Source organism: Rhinoderma darwinii, chromosome 2 (genome assembly GCF_050947455.1).
Source record: "Rhinoderma darwinii isolate aRhiDar2 chromosome 2, aRhiDar2.hap1, whole genome shotgun sequence".
In the NCBI taxonomy this organism is placed as follows: Eukaryota; Metazoa; Chordata; class Amphibia; order Anura; family Rhinodermatidae; genus Rhinoderma; species Rhinoderma darwinii.
This window is the reverse complement of record NC_134688.1, coordinates 26,565,699-26,577,722: the sequence shown is the minus strand read 5'-3', so window position 1 is coordinate 26,577,722 and position 12,024 is coordinate 26,565,699.

The window sequence follows — 12,024 nt, the reverse complement described above, 5'->3', positions numbered from 1 at the left end:
TTGGCCACAGGCTCATATCAGATTTCTGCCGTGGATGTTCAATGGGGCTAATGCACCGTCTTATCTGTGCAGGTAGCGTGCTACCGCACCCAAAAAAATGGTTGCGGTAACCCTATTCACATGCTTAGGATGCGGATTGTCATCGGATCTGATGCGGATTTTGGTGCGGATTCATCAAGGAATTTGTGTCAAATCCAACACGTGTGAACAGGGCCTTAGGGTACGTTTTCATAGGAAGGAGTTCCTACAAAGAAATCCACTGACAAATTTGCACCTGATTGTGACATGGAGAATTTTTATTTTTATTTTTTAAATCGCCCTTTATCTGTTGGAATAATACAATAGATAATGGCAGGTAATATTTACCGAGGAGGGTAAGTAAAGCAAAGGGGTCTAGTCTGAGGTCTGGATTAATATTGCCGTCTGTTCTGGTGTCTGAATTAATTATAGGGTCCAGTCTGGGGTCTAAATTTTTTAGGTATCTGGTGTGTTAGTGTCAGCTGGGCACATTGCCCCTTTAGCTGTGATGGGATCACTTCGGCTCTTTTCGGGAAGACGTATGAGCCGGTCTTCATAACTTGATTTCTTCGAGAAGAGCCAAAGTGATCCTACTATAGCTGAAGGGGCACAGCGCTTGGCTGATCGCTTCTGCCCCTTCGTTTCATTGATAGTGGGGGTCTCGGCACCCTGACCCCCACCGATCAAAACTTCTGACATGTCACTATAACATGTCAAAAGTTTTATGAAACGACTTTTACTCTTTAAGCTTTATTTACATAAAACCAGAAAACCCCTTAGGATAGGCCATTAACGTTTGATCTGGGTACGATTTCTGGGACCCCTGCACAATGAAGGGGCCGCGGAGCTCACTGATTATATAGTCATACAAGTGGCTGTGCCTGGTACTGCATCTCGACCCATTTAGTCCCATTTAAGTGAATTAGACGAGCTGAAGTACCGGGTACAGCTGCTTGTAAAGACGAGACACTGGGGGGGGGGGTGATTTATCATCACTGTCGTTTCATATACCAGTCCTAATTTAAAGTGCGCTGGAGTAAAATGCTCCTAATTTATTTAAAGGCGCATGCCTCTTAATAAATTAGGCACATATCTGCCTATCCGTACGACAAAAAGGTAAATCTACGCTAGTTACTGTACGTAGTTTTTGTAGTAAATTTCAATCAATGTATCGGGCAGTGGGTGGCCCGCCCTTCCATTTAGCCCCATCCCTTTAAAAAAAAGTGTTGGGAGCGGTGGAAAAAACAAAAAGTTGCAAAAATAGATAATTTACTCAGTTTCTCCCGCTGTAACACCATGGTGCCTCCATTTTACTGATTGGTGGGAGTCCGGGTGGGTCAGAAAACCACCGATTTAATTTCGTTGGTCATGTTAAAGGTACGGGACAACCTTTTTAAGGTGAAACAGGATGCGTTACGCTTGTATTATACCTTTGTGACATGACTGTATTTTATTTTTAGAATATAGTGGCCTGCTGATCTTGAGTCATATATGACTTTTTGACATAGTAATATATACCCGAGTCATAAGAATCAGTCTGTACAGTTTGGTTTCCTGCGTTGTCTGTCACACTTGATATTTCTCTGTTCCACTTCCTTCTTACTGTGCCAGTAAACAATGTCGCATGTCATTTAGAGAGTAGATGAGTGATCAGACATCCTAAATTACACACACGTCAGATCTCTTATCTCTCGTGTAAGAACCACTGACATTGTGTCTGCTGGTAATTCCAGGGGCGAAAAAAAAGATCTGGATGGTCTGTCACTTTAATAAGAAAACCACATTGCATGACACCAGCAGAACTGATACTACAGTAGTTTAAAAAAAAGAGAGACTTTTCTTCTGTAGAGTCTGGAGTAACAGGAAAAAAGAAACTGGAAACATAAATATACACTACATAGTAATTACACAATCAAGATACAGCACATACTGCAGAAAATATAGGGAGCATTTCCAGGATTAGAAAAGAGGGCCTATTTTACTTTTACCAAAAATAGCTCCACTCTTGTTCATTGGCTGTGTCCGGTATTGCAGCTCAGTCCCATTTATTTGGGGCAGACAATTTTTTTTTTGTTCTTGGACAACCAATTTCAGTTCAGGAGTGTGGGATCCAATGGCATACATAGACGAAAGGGGGACCCAAAACAACACCCTTTGGTGCTGGTGGACATCCCTAACCACCCGAGACAGGAGGACTTGGTGTTTGTTTGCCTCTCAATCCTTGGGTTGATACCCCACACCCTACTTTGCTAAAGCTATAGGGCCTGTGGAGAGGGTATCCCTGCACAGGTTCTCACCACCCATTAAAATAAGGGAAGCAGCCATCCTGACTGCGCCCCCTCAATCCATGGGTCCCATGGCACCCGTCTATACAATGTGCCGCCTTAGTGGTAGCTTAAAATTCTTTTACAAAGTTTTTACACAGACACATAAAAATATAAATATTCTTCTGTAGCAAAGTTTCGGATCTGTCTACTTTTCGCTCGGGTTCGCAGTGTGGCGAAGAAAAGGGCAGATGCTTGTGAATGACGTCACCAGCCTGTTTAGGACACCAAATGACAATAACTCACAATCATGCGATGTCACTTGCTACTATAAAAGAGTGGGGGAGAGGGGGGCGGTAACTTTGCACCCCAACCGATTCCAAAATTGAACAGGCCATGCCGCTCTGTGATCCACCAGAAACCCCTACCGGAGATTTCTGCAACAGCACCGAAATGAATTTTCCATTATAAACCATAAATTTAGTTTTTTTTAGTATAAATCGATAAAATGTCAACGATTGAAACACAAATAACATGTCTTCAGACAGTGGTCTGCTTATTTCTTTACATAGGCTATATTCACCTTTACAGCCAATTTTTGTACTACCCCAATGCATCTAACATAAAAAATTAAGAAACTATGCAAATAGTCTTGATTATATGTATCCTACTGATCTGTGTATACAGCTCCTTAGCAGACCTATGCCTCTCCATGGTTCCAGACTACAAACCAACCCTGTGTAGTCTGATCCTGCAGTCCTACTCCCTTCCATCTTTCCCTTACTTCTTACTAACATACATTTGATACGTTACCCAAAAAATAGGGGACAGATGAAAGGGAGTAACACATGACTACAGGATCAGACTACACAGGGTTGGTTTGTAGTCTGGAACCTTGGAGACGCATAGGTCTGTACCGGAGCTGTAGACATAATCAAAGGCTATTTGCAAAGTTGCTTTATTTTTTTATATGAAATGCATTTGAACAGTAGAAAAACAATGGTAGCAAAAGTGTACATACCCTTGAGGGTACTAAATATTGTCCAAGATTTTCTATCTTTCAGTGGTGCGAAAGGAAAAAAATAGTTATTTTTTTACTATTACATCCACATAGGAGCCTGCCGGGACAAGCTGCAAGATGACAGCAATAATCAAATCAAATTTCCTCAAATTGTGTGAAAAAGTAAATCTAAAATAAAGTTACCACAAACATGTTATTACAGCTTCACTATTATTAGGGTATGTTCACACGGCCTATTTTCTACCGTTTTTTGGGCCGCAAACGTCCGAAAACCGTCTGAAAAATCGGAAGCAGAACGCCTCTAAACATCTGTCCATTGAAATCAATAGGAAAAATGGCATTCTGTTCCGATGGGCCGTTTTTTTTACGCGGCCGTTTTGAAAAACGGCCGCGTACAAGAAACGGTGGCGAAAAAGAAGTGCAGGACACTTCTTGGGATGTTTTTGGAGCTGTTTTTCGTAGACTCTATTGCAAAAAGCTCCAAAAACGACCGTAAAAAATGCTGCGAAAAACGCATCGAAAATCGCGAGTGGCTTCAAAAACGTCTTGAAAACAGCTCCATATTTTTCAGACGTTTTCAGTCTAGAGTGTGAACATACTCTTATAGGGAATAAGTTGGATGTATCATTATTTCACATACTGGTCCCTGTATAATGTGGTAGTCACATCTCTCTGTGAGGGTATGTGCACATGACCTGTTTTCGGGCTGTAAGTGTATGTTCACACGCAGTAGCAAAATACGTCTGAAGTTACGGAGCTGTTTTCACGTTTGTCGCGGCGTATTTTACGCACTTTTTTGGACCTGTTTTTCAATGGAGTCAATGAAAAACGGCTCCAAAAACGTCCCAAGAAGTGACATGCACTTCTTAGACGCGGGCGTCTTTTTACGCGCCGTCTTTTGACAGCGACGCGTAAAATAACACCTCGTGGGAACAGAACAACGTAAAACCCATTGAAAGCAATGGGCAGATGTTTGTAGGCGTAATGGAGACGTTTTTTCAGGCGTAATTCGAGGCGTAAAACGCCTGAATTACGTCTGAAAACAGTGCGTGTGAACATACCCTAAACGTCCCGGAAAACGGCTGAAAATCGGAAGCAAAACGCCTCCAACATGATTTCCCATTGAAATCAATGGCCAAATGTTCGGAGGTGTTCTGCTTCCGATTTTTCGGCCGTTTAGCCATGTGGACATACCCTAACAGAGGAACGGCACAACGCAGAGTTCTAAGGCCCCATGCACACGAAAGTGCTTTTGCGGCCGCAATTCCCTCGAAAATCCACGGAAGAATTGCGGCCCCATTCATTCCTATGGGGCCATGAACACGACCGTGGTTTTCACGGTCCGTGCATGGCCCAGGAGCTCGGACCGCAGAAAGAAAGGGCATGTCTTATTACGGCCGTGTTCTGCGGTCCAGGCTCATAGCAAATAATGGCCGCGGCCATGTGCACAGCCCGCGATTTGCGGGCGGCTTGCGGGTGACAGTCCGCCCCCGGCCGACCCGAAATTCACGGCCGTGCACATGGCTACGGTCGTGTGCATGAGGCCTAACGAAAAAGGATTTACTAAAACAGGCATGTCAGGAGAACTGGCAGGTTCTCTTTAAATGGGTTTGTATGAGATTAGGAAAAAGGGTCTGCTTTGTTTTTAAGAAACAGCGCCGCTCCTGTCCATAGGCAGTGTCTAGTATTGCAGCTGAGCCTTATTCAAGTTAATGGGTCTAAGCTGAAAACCCAGCCACAACCCATAGTCCATGCTGGTGATGTTACTAGAAAAAAAAATAGACCCTTTTTGCTTTTCTTATCTTGTACAACCCCTTTAATTATTAATCAAACAAATACCTGCTATTTAGGATTCCTTACAGTATTTTATCAAATATATGGTAAATATAGAAATGTGCTAAATATATATAAAATACAATTAATCTCAGTGTATTATTAACTTCAATTTGAGAAAAATGAATAACACTATGGTCACATTACATATGTGAATATAAATATATATATATATATATATATATATATATGTATATATATATATATATATATACACATTTCTAGGTTTCCCTACAATATAGGTGCAGTGCACGTGGTTAACATCCTTACAATAATACAAGAGTATCGATAGCCACCCAAAATACTATAAAAATAGATTATAAGATCTGCTGAGCCCTCGGGATGTTGAGACAATTTATGGGTTTGTTTGAACCGCCAACGCTATGAAATAATAGATGGTAAAATATATTGCAAGTGTAGGAGACTGTGAACGCAACTTTGTCTGAGTTGTTACGCACAGTCTTATATGTTGTCAGAGTGTCTAGTGACGTACAACATTATAGCCGGCTCAGTATATATCATATTAGCCCAGTAGGTGTACAATGTTGTGCTACTCACTGCTCTATTGACTGGTGCGAGTTTCATGCGTTTACAGCGGTATTCGTAGCGGTGCTCATTGCACTTTGCGTGCTCGCTCCTCTTGGACCTGTAGTTCCGCCGTGTTTTCTCCTGTTCGAGTATTAGAATATGTTGGGACTTGCATCAAAGATAGATTTACATCAGTGATGGTTTGCTCACGCGGGAGGCACCTTTTCCACAAATAAGGTGTAGTTATATTTTGCTGCGTTGGCGGTATTTTCATATATAAAATGTATGGCGAGGCACGTTTAGAAGCGCTCTCCCCTTTTTTCTCAATTGCTGGATAAACAGGATAGGTCATCAGTACATGATCGGTGGGGTTCCTACATCCAGTCCCCACATTGATCAGCTGTTTGGGCTGCCTCCTGGCACTGTAAGCTATGCAGACGCCTGTGCTGGAAGCAGAAGGCTCCAACCACTGTATAGCGGCCGTGCTGCAGTATTCAAGTGAATAGGAGAAGAACTGCAGTAACCCAGCACGGCTGCTATACAGTGTATGGAGCCATCTGCTTCCGGCACCGACGCCTGCATAGATTCCGGTGCCCAAAGGCGAGCAATATGCGGCCTGGCGTTGTCCTGTAGAAAAACGGCCTCTGGGACACTTTGGAGAAATGGCTGTACCACTGGTTCCATGACCAAGTCAATGTAACGCCGAGCTGTTAGTGTGCCTGAAATAGAGGGGTCTGGCTACCGTACATTATGCCAACCCACACCATAATCCTGGGAGTAGGACCAGTATGACGTCCCCTTAATGAAGGACTCTTCATGGCGTTGCCCACGTGGTCTCCAGACCAATTTCCGGCTGTCATTGTGACTCATTGCTGAACAGGATAGACCTCCATTCCAGCCTCCATTGCCGTCTTGCCGTGCACCATGATAGCCGCTGAAAGCGGTGGCGTGTGGTCATTGGAACACCTGTAGCTGGATGTCTGGCTCGTAGCCTTACAGCTTGCCCTTCTTGGTTTTGCAATTTCAATGTTGAGGAGTGTAGTATATATATATATATATATATATATATATATATATATATATATATATATATATATATCCATAGTGAAGTTAATTTTTTTACATTTAAATGAATAAGAAATGGAAAATAATTGGATTTCTCTGTATATCCGTTGCTTCTATCTACCAGGGATTTGAGACAATATTGTAAGGATATCTAGAGAACAGGTATTTGTTTGATATTTGAATAGACTATTCTTTTGGGGGTTGAATTGAACCCTTGCACTCGGCTGTCCTCATTGTTGGTATCACAGATGAGCCACTCTCCTCTACTATCACTTTAATTATTAATCATAGTCGCGATTGATCCTGGGCCATAAGATACTTCAATATCGAGCTGTTTATTCAAAAACAGAGAAAAAAAACAATGAACCAAGAAAAAACTGAGATTATGCTTCGGGCTCCCTCCAGATTGCTGATTTTCTCGGTGCATAATTACCACTCTTGTTTTCTTTCCAATGTTACATTTAGTAAAACCAATAAAAAAAGTTGGTCTCACAAAAGAAAAAAAACAACAAGTTAACCCTTTCATCTATGTACATAAGGGATATCAGGGCCGGTCTTTGGAGTTTGTTATTTGTGCATCATGCAGACGCATCAGCCACCGCTGCTGAATCGGAAACCTGGTACCCAAAGCTTGTGACCACCATGGATTTTAACTGTATATATATACACTACTGTTCAAAAGTTTAGGGTCACTTAGAAATTTCCTTATTTTTTTCAATGAAGATAAGATTAAATTAATCAGAAATACACTCTATACATTGTTAATGTGCTAAATGACTATTCTAGCTGCAAACGTCTGGTTTTTAATGCAATATCTACATAGGTGTATAGAGACCCATTTCCAGCAACCATCACTCCAGTGTTCTAATGGTACATTGTGTTTGCTAACTGTGTTAGAAGGCTAATGAATGATTAGAAAACACTTGAAAACCCTTGTGCAATTATGTTAGCACCGCTGTAAACAGTTTTGCTGTTTAGAGGAGCTATAAAACTGACCTTCCTTTGAGCTAGTTGAGAATCTGGAGCATTACATTTGTGGATTCGATTAAACTCTCCAAATGGCTAGAAAACTAGAGCTTTCATGTGAAACTCGACAGTCTATTCTTGTTCTTAGAAATGAAGGCAATTCCATGCGAGAAATTGCCAAGAAACTGAAGATTTCTTACAACGGTGTGTACTACTCCCTTCAGAGGACAGCACAAACGGGCTCTAACCAGAGTAGAAAGAGAAGTGGGAGGCCCCGCTGCACAACTGAGCAACAAGACAAGTACATTAGAGTCTTTAGTTTAAGAAATAGACGCCTCACAGGTCCTCAACTGGCAGCTTCATTAAATAGTACCCGCAAAACGCCAGTGTCAACATCTACAGTGAAGAGGCGACTCCGGGATGCTGGCCTTCAGGGCAGAGTGGCAAAGAAAAAGCCATATCTGAGACTGGCTAATAAAAGGAAAAGATTAATATGGGCAAAAGCACACAGACATTGGACAGAGGAAGATTGGGAAAAAGTGTTATGGACAGACGAATCGAAGTTTGAGGTGTTTGGATCACACAGAAGAACATTTGTGAGACGCAGAACAACTGAAAAGATGCTGGAAGAGTGCCTGACGCCATCTGTCAAGCATGGTGGAGGTAATGTGATGGTCTGGGGTTGCTTTGGTGCTGGTAAAGTGGGAGATTTGTACAAGGTAAAAGGGATTTTGAATAAGGAAGGCTTGACCTGCCTAAGTAGAGTCGTGTGTTAATGAACCTTCCCTTACCCATCCTATCCCTCCACCCCCACCTTTAGGAAAGACACGTGACACCGAGGTTGGATGTGAAATGGCCACAGCAGCCGTTTATTAATTTTACAGTTTTATAAAAACAATTTAAATCCGAAACATTCGGATAACTAGTTAGGAATCCACCAGAGAATTCCTCCTAATAATTCACATGACCCAACATGGGTCAGAATCGTAAATAACAATTTTAACGTTAACATTAACCCGAGCAGAGGAAGTCCTTGAAGCCCTTTCAGATATTCCTTTTTTAAGAACACACCGAGTTAGCCATCTGCAAACCAGTAATTACCTCCAGCCGTAAACCAGCTCGGAAGCACCGTTCACCTCTGCAGATGGCTCCAACCACTAGAAGTCCACTTCAAAGGGATAACACCCGATGAAGCCCTCAAGTGATATACCGACCACTAGAAGTCCACTTCAAAGGGATAACACCCGATGAAGCCTTCAAGTGATATACCTTCCACCAGAAGACCACTTCAAAGGGATAACACCCGATGAAGTCTTCAACCATGTACCTTTTTTGGGGGACGCATACCCCCGATGCGACCCCCCCACCATTTTGTACTGACTGGCCTCAAGGACTCCCCCCGCCACAGCGAAACAGGCCTTGACCACCTTAAGCCTGTGAGTTCCGCCACACCACCACCGCCCTTTCTATTCCTTCTGCTATCGCCAAGCTCCAAAGATCAATGCCAACCTCGGTCAGATGAACCCCATCACTCCTCCAGAAGTTCCCCACTCCTGACTCCAGATCCCTGTGCCGCACGCAAATGCCCCCGTTTTTTGCTACAAAACGGGACACCGCCCGATTAACTTTAATGCGAGCCTTATTGACTCTCTCCACTGACCTAGCCAACCGCCAATGTTTCCTCGGGACTATGTCCGCCCACACTATCACCAACTTGGGATAAGAAACCCACAAACACAACATATCGTGTTTGATGTCCCGCACCAACTCACGAAAGGGGCGGACTCCTAAGTCATTCCCACCCACGTGCAACACTAAGACCTCCGGAACCCTATCAATCCGGGCATATGTCTGGAATTCCGCCAACACCCTGCTCCATGACATACCTCTAAATCCCAGCCAATGCACAACCGCATCCTGTCGCGGAATGCGCAATTGGCGACCGTCCGGGCGGACGTCCGCCCTCAAAGCCCCCCAGTGCACGTAAGAATGACCCAGCAACCACCCCAAACACGGAGGCGAATCTGAAACAGAAAAACAATTAGACACCACCATATAAAACATTTCTTTAAGCGTTAACAACAAACCTCATAACAAATGGGGGCGGACATAGGACTTAAATCTGTTGGACTCCCAACGACCAATGCGCCGAACCCCTTCATCATCCAACCCCCAGCGCCCCGCTTCAGTTGCTGCACCAATCCTGAAGGAATGAGATGAATATGAGCCCGCCGCGACACCAACCGCCGTCAGACATTTTTTAAATACAGCTCCAAACTGAAACCTGGACAAAAACGACCCGTCCACATGACGTAACAAAGGCAAATCTGGAGGCCCCGCTCGCGGCTTAAAACCCTGCATGCACTCTACTGGGCACATAACCGACCCCGGGAGGGCGAACAAAACTATCAGCTTACCCTTCCCTAATTGGTCAGTTTTTGAGAAAAACCCCGCCTCCCAGGCGTCCCCTAACCAGTACAAAAGTGCCACCAACCTGTCTCTATCCGTATTGACGTCACCCAACTCTCTTACCCGCTCCTCCCACTGCCTCCAACAAGCAGAATAAGCACTCCACGTCGTGCGCGCCAAAGACCTTTTTACCAGTTGTTCTACGGGACCGAGACCAGATCCCAAAGATGTTCCGGACAAGCCAAACCGAGCCGTTCCGCTCCCGGTGCCAATTGCCGAAACCGGTCCCACCGCGAGCGAGAAAGAGCATCAGCGATACAATTCCGTACTCCCGGCACATGCACCGCCACCACCCACGCGTTCAACGACAAACACACCAACACTAAATGTCGCAACAATTGAACTACCAGAGGAGAGGACGCCGTGATGTTATTAATGGCCAGCACCACCCCCATGTTGTCGCAGTAAAAACGAACCTTCTTATCCCTGAGCCTGTCCCCCCAAATGGTCGCCGCCACCACGATGGGGAACAGCTCGAGCAGGGCCAGATTCCGCGTGAGTCCACTGGACACCCAACTAGCCGGCCATTGACCTGCGCACCACGGACCTCCGCCGTAAGCCCCAAAACCGCCCGCCCCAGCCGCATCCGTAAAAATATTCAAATCACTCGTATCCTGCGCTGGGGCCATCACAGCGAGCGACCATTGTACTGGCCCAAGAAGTCATCCCAAACCTGAAGATCAGCTCGGTGCTCTTCCTTGAGCCGCACAAAATGATGCGGCGCACACACTCCCGCCGTTCCCGCCGCCAACCGTCTACCAAACACCCTCCCCATTGGCATAATCCGGCAGGCGAAATTCAACTTCCCCAGCAGCGACTGAAGCTCCCGCAGCATCAAATTCTTCAGTCTACAAGCCCGCCGTACCTCCAGCCTCAAAGCACCCAGCTTATCCGCAGGGAGACGACACTCCATTGCCACCGAATCTATTTCAATTCCCAAAAAACAAATCGTCGCTACCGGGCCCTCCGTTTTTTCTGGCGCCAAAGGGATCCCAAAATCCCTTGCCACCTTCTGTAGTGCATAAAGCAAATTACCGCAAACCGGCGAACCCCCCGGCCCCACGCACAAGAAATCATCTAAGTAATGGATCAACGAGTCGACCCCGGATACTCCCCTCGTTACCCACTCCACGAAGCTACTAAACGCCTCGAAGTATGCACAAGAAAGGGAACACCCCATCGGAAGGCACCGATCCACGTAAAAAGCCCCATTCCCAAAAACAGCCCAACAGCCGTTGGCTTTCTGGATGAACTGGCAACAACCTGAACGCCGCCTCGATGTCGGTTTTTGGTAGCAGCACGCCCGGACCCGCAGCCCGCACTAAACCCACCGCCTTCTCGAATGAGGTATAAACTACGGAGCACAACTCGTGATCTATCCCGTCCTTTACCGACGAACCCTTGGGATACGATAAGTGTTGAATTAAACGAAATTTTCCGGGCTCGCGCTTAGGAACAATACCCAACGGGGACACAACTAAATCTTTTACTGGCGAATCAACAAAAGGCCCCGACATGCGACCCAACGAAACTTCTTTCAACAATTTGTCCGACACGACCTTGGCATGCAAGTAAGCCGATTTTAAATTCCTCCGCGTAACCGGCACCTCATAAGGAGGCGGAGGAATAACGAAACCAACACAAAAACCCCTCGTAAAGCAATTTAGCCGCCGCCCTATCCGGATACTCATTTAGATAAGGGGCCATCTTTTCCACCCTCACCGGTGACACCCCCTTGACCAGCCGCGGAGGACTGGTTCCCTGACCTCTTTCTACGCATACATTTTGCCGCCCCGTGTGATGCACCATTACACTCGGAACACACGTGCTTGAACTTGCACGTGGCCCCGAACTTACACT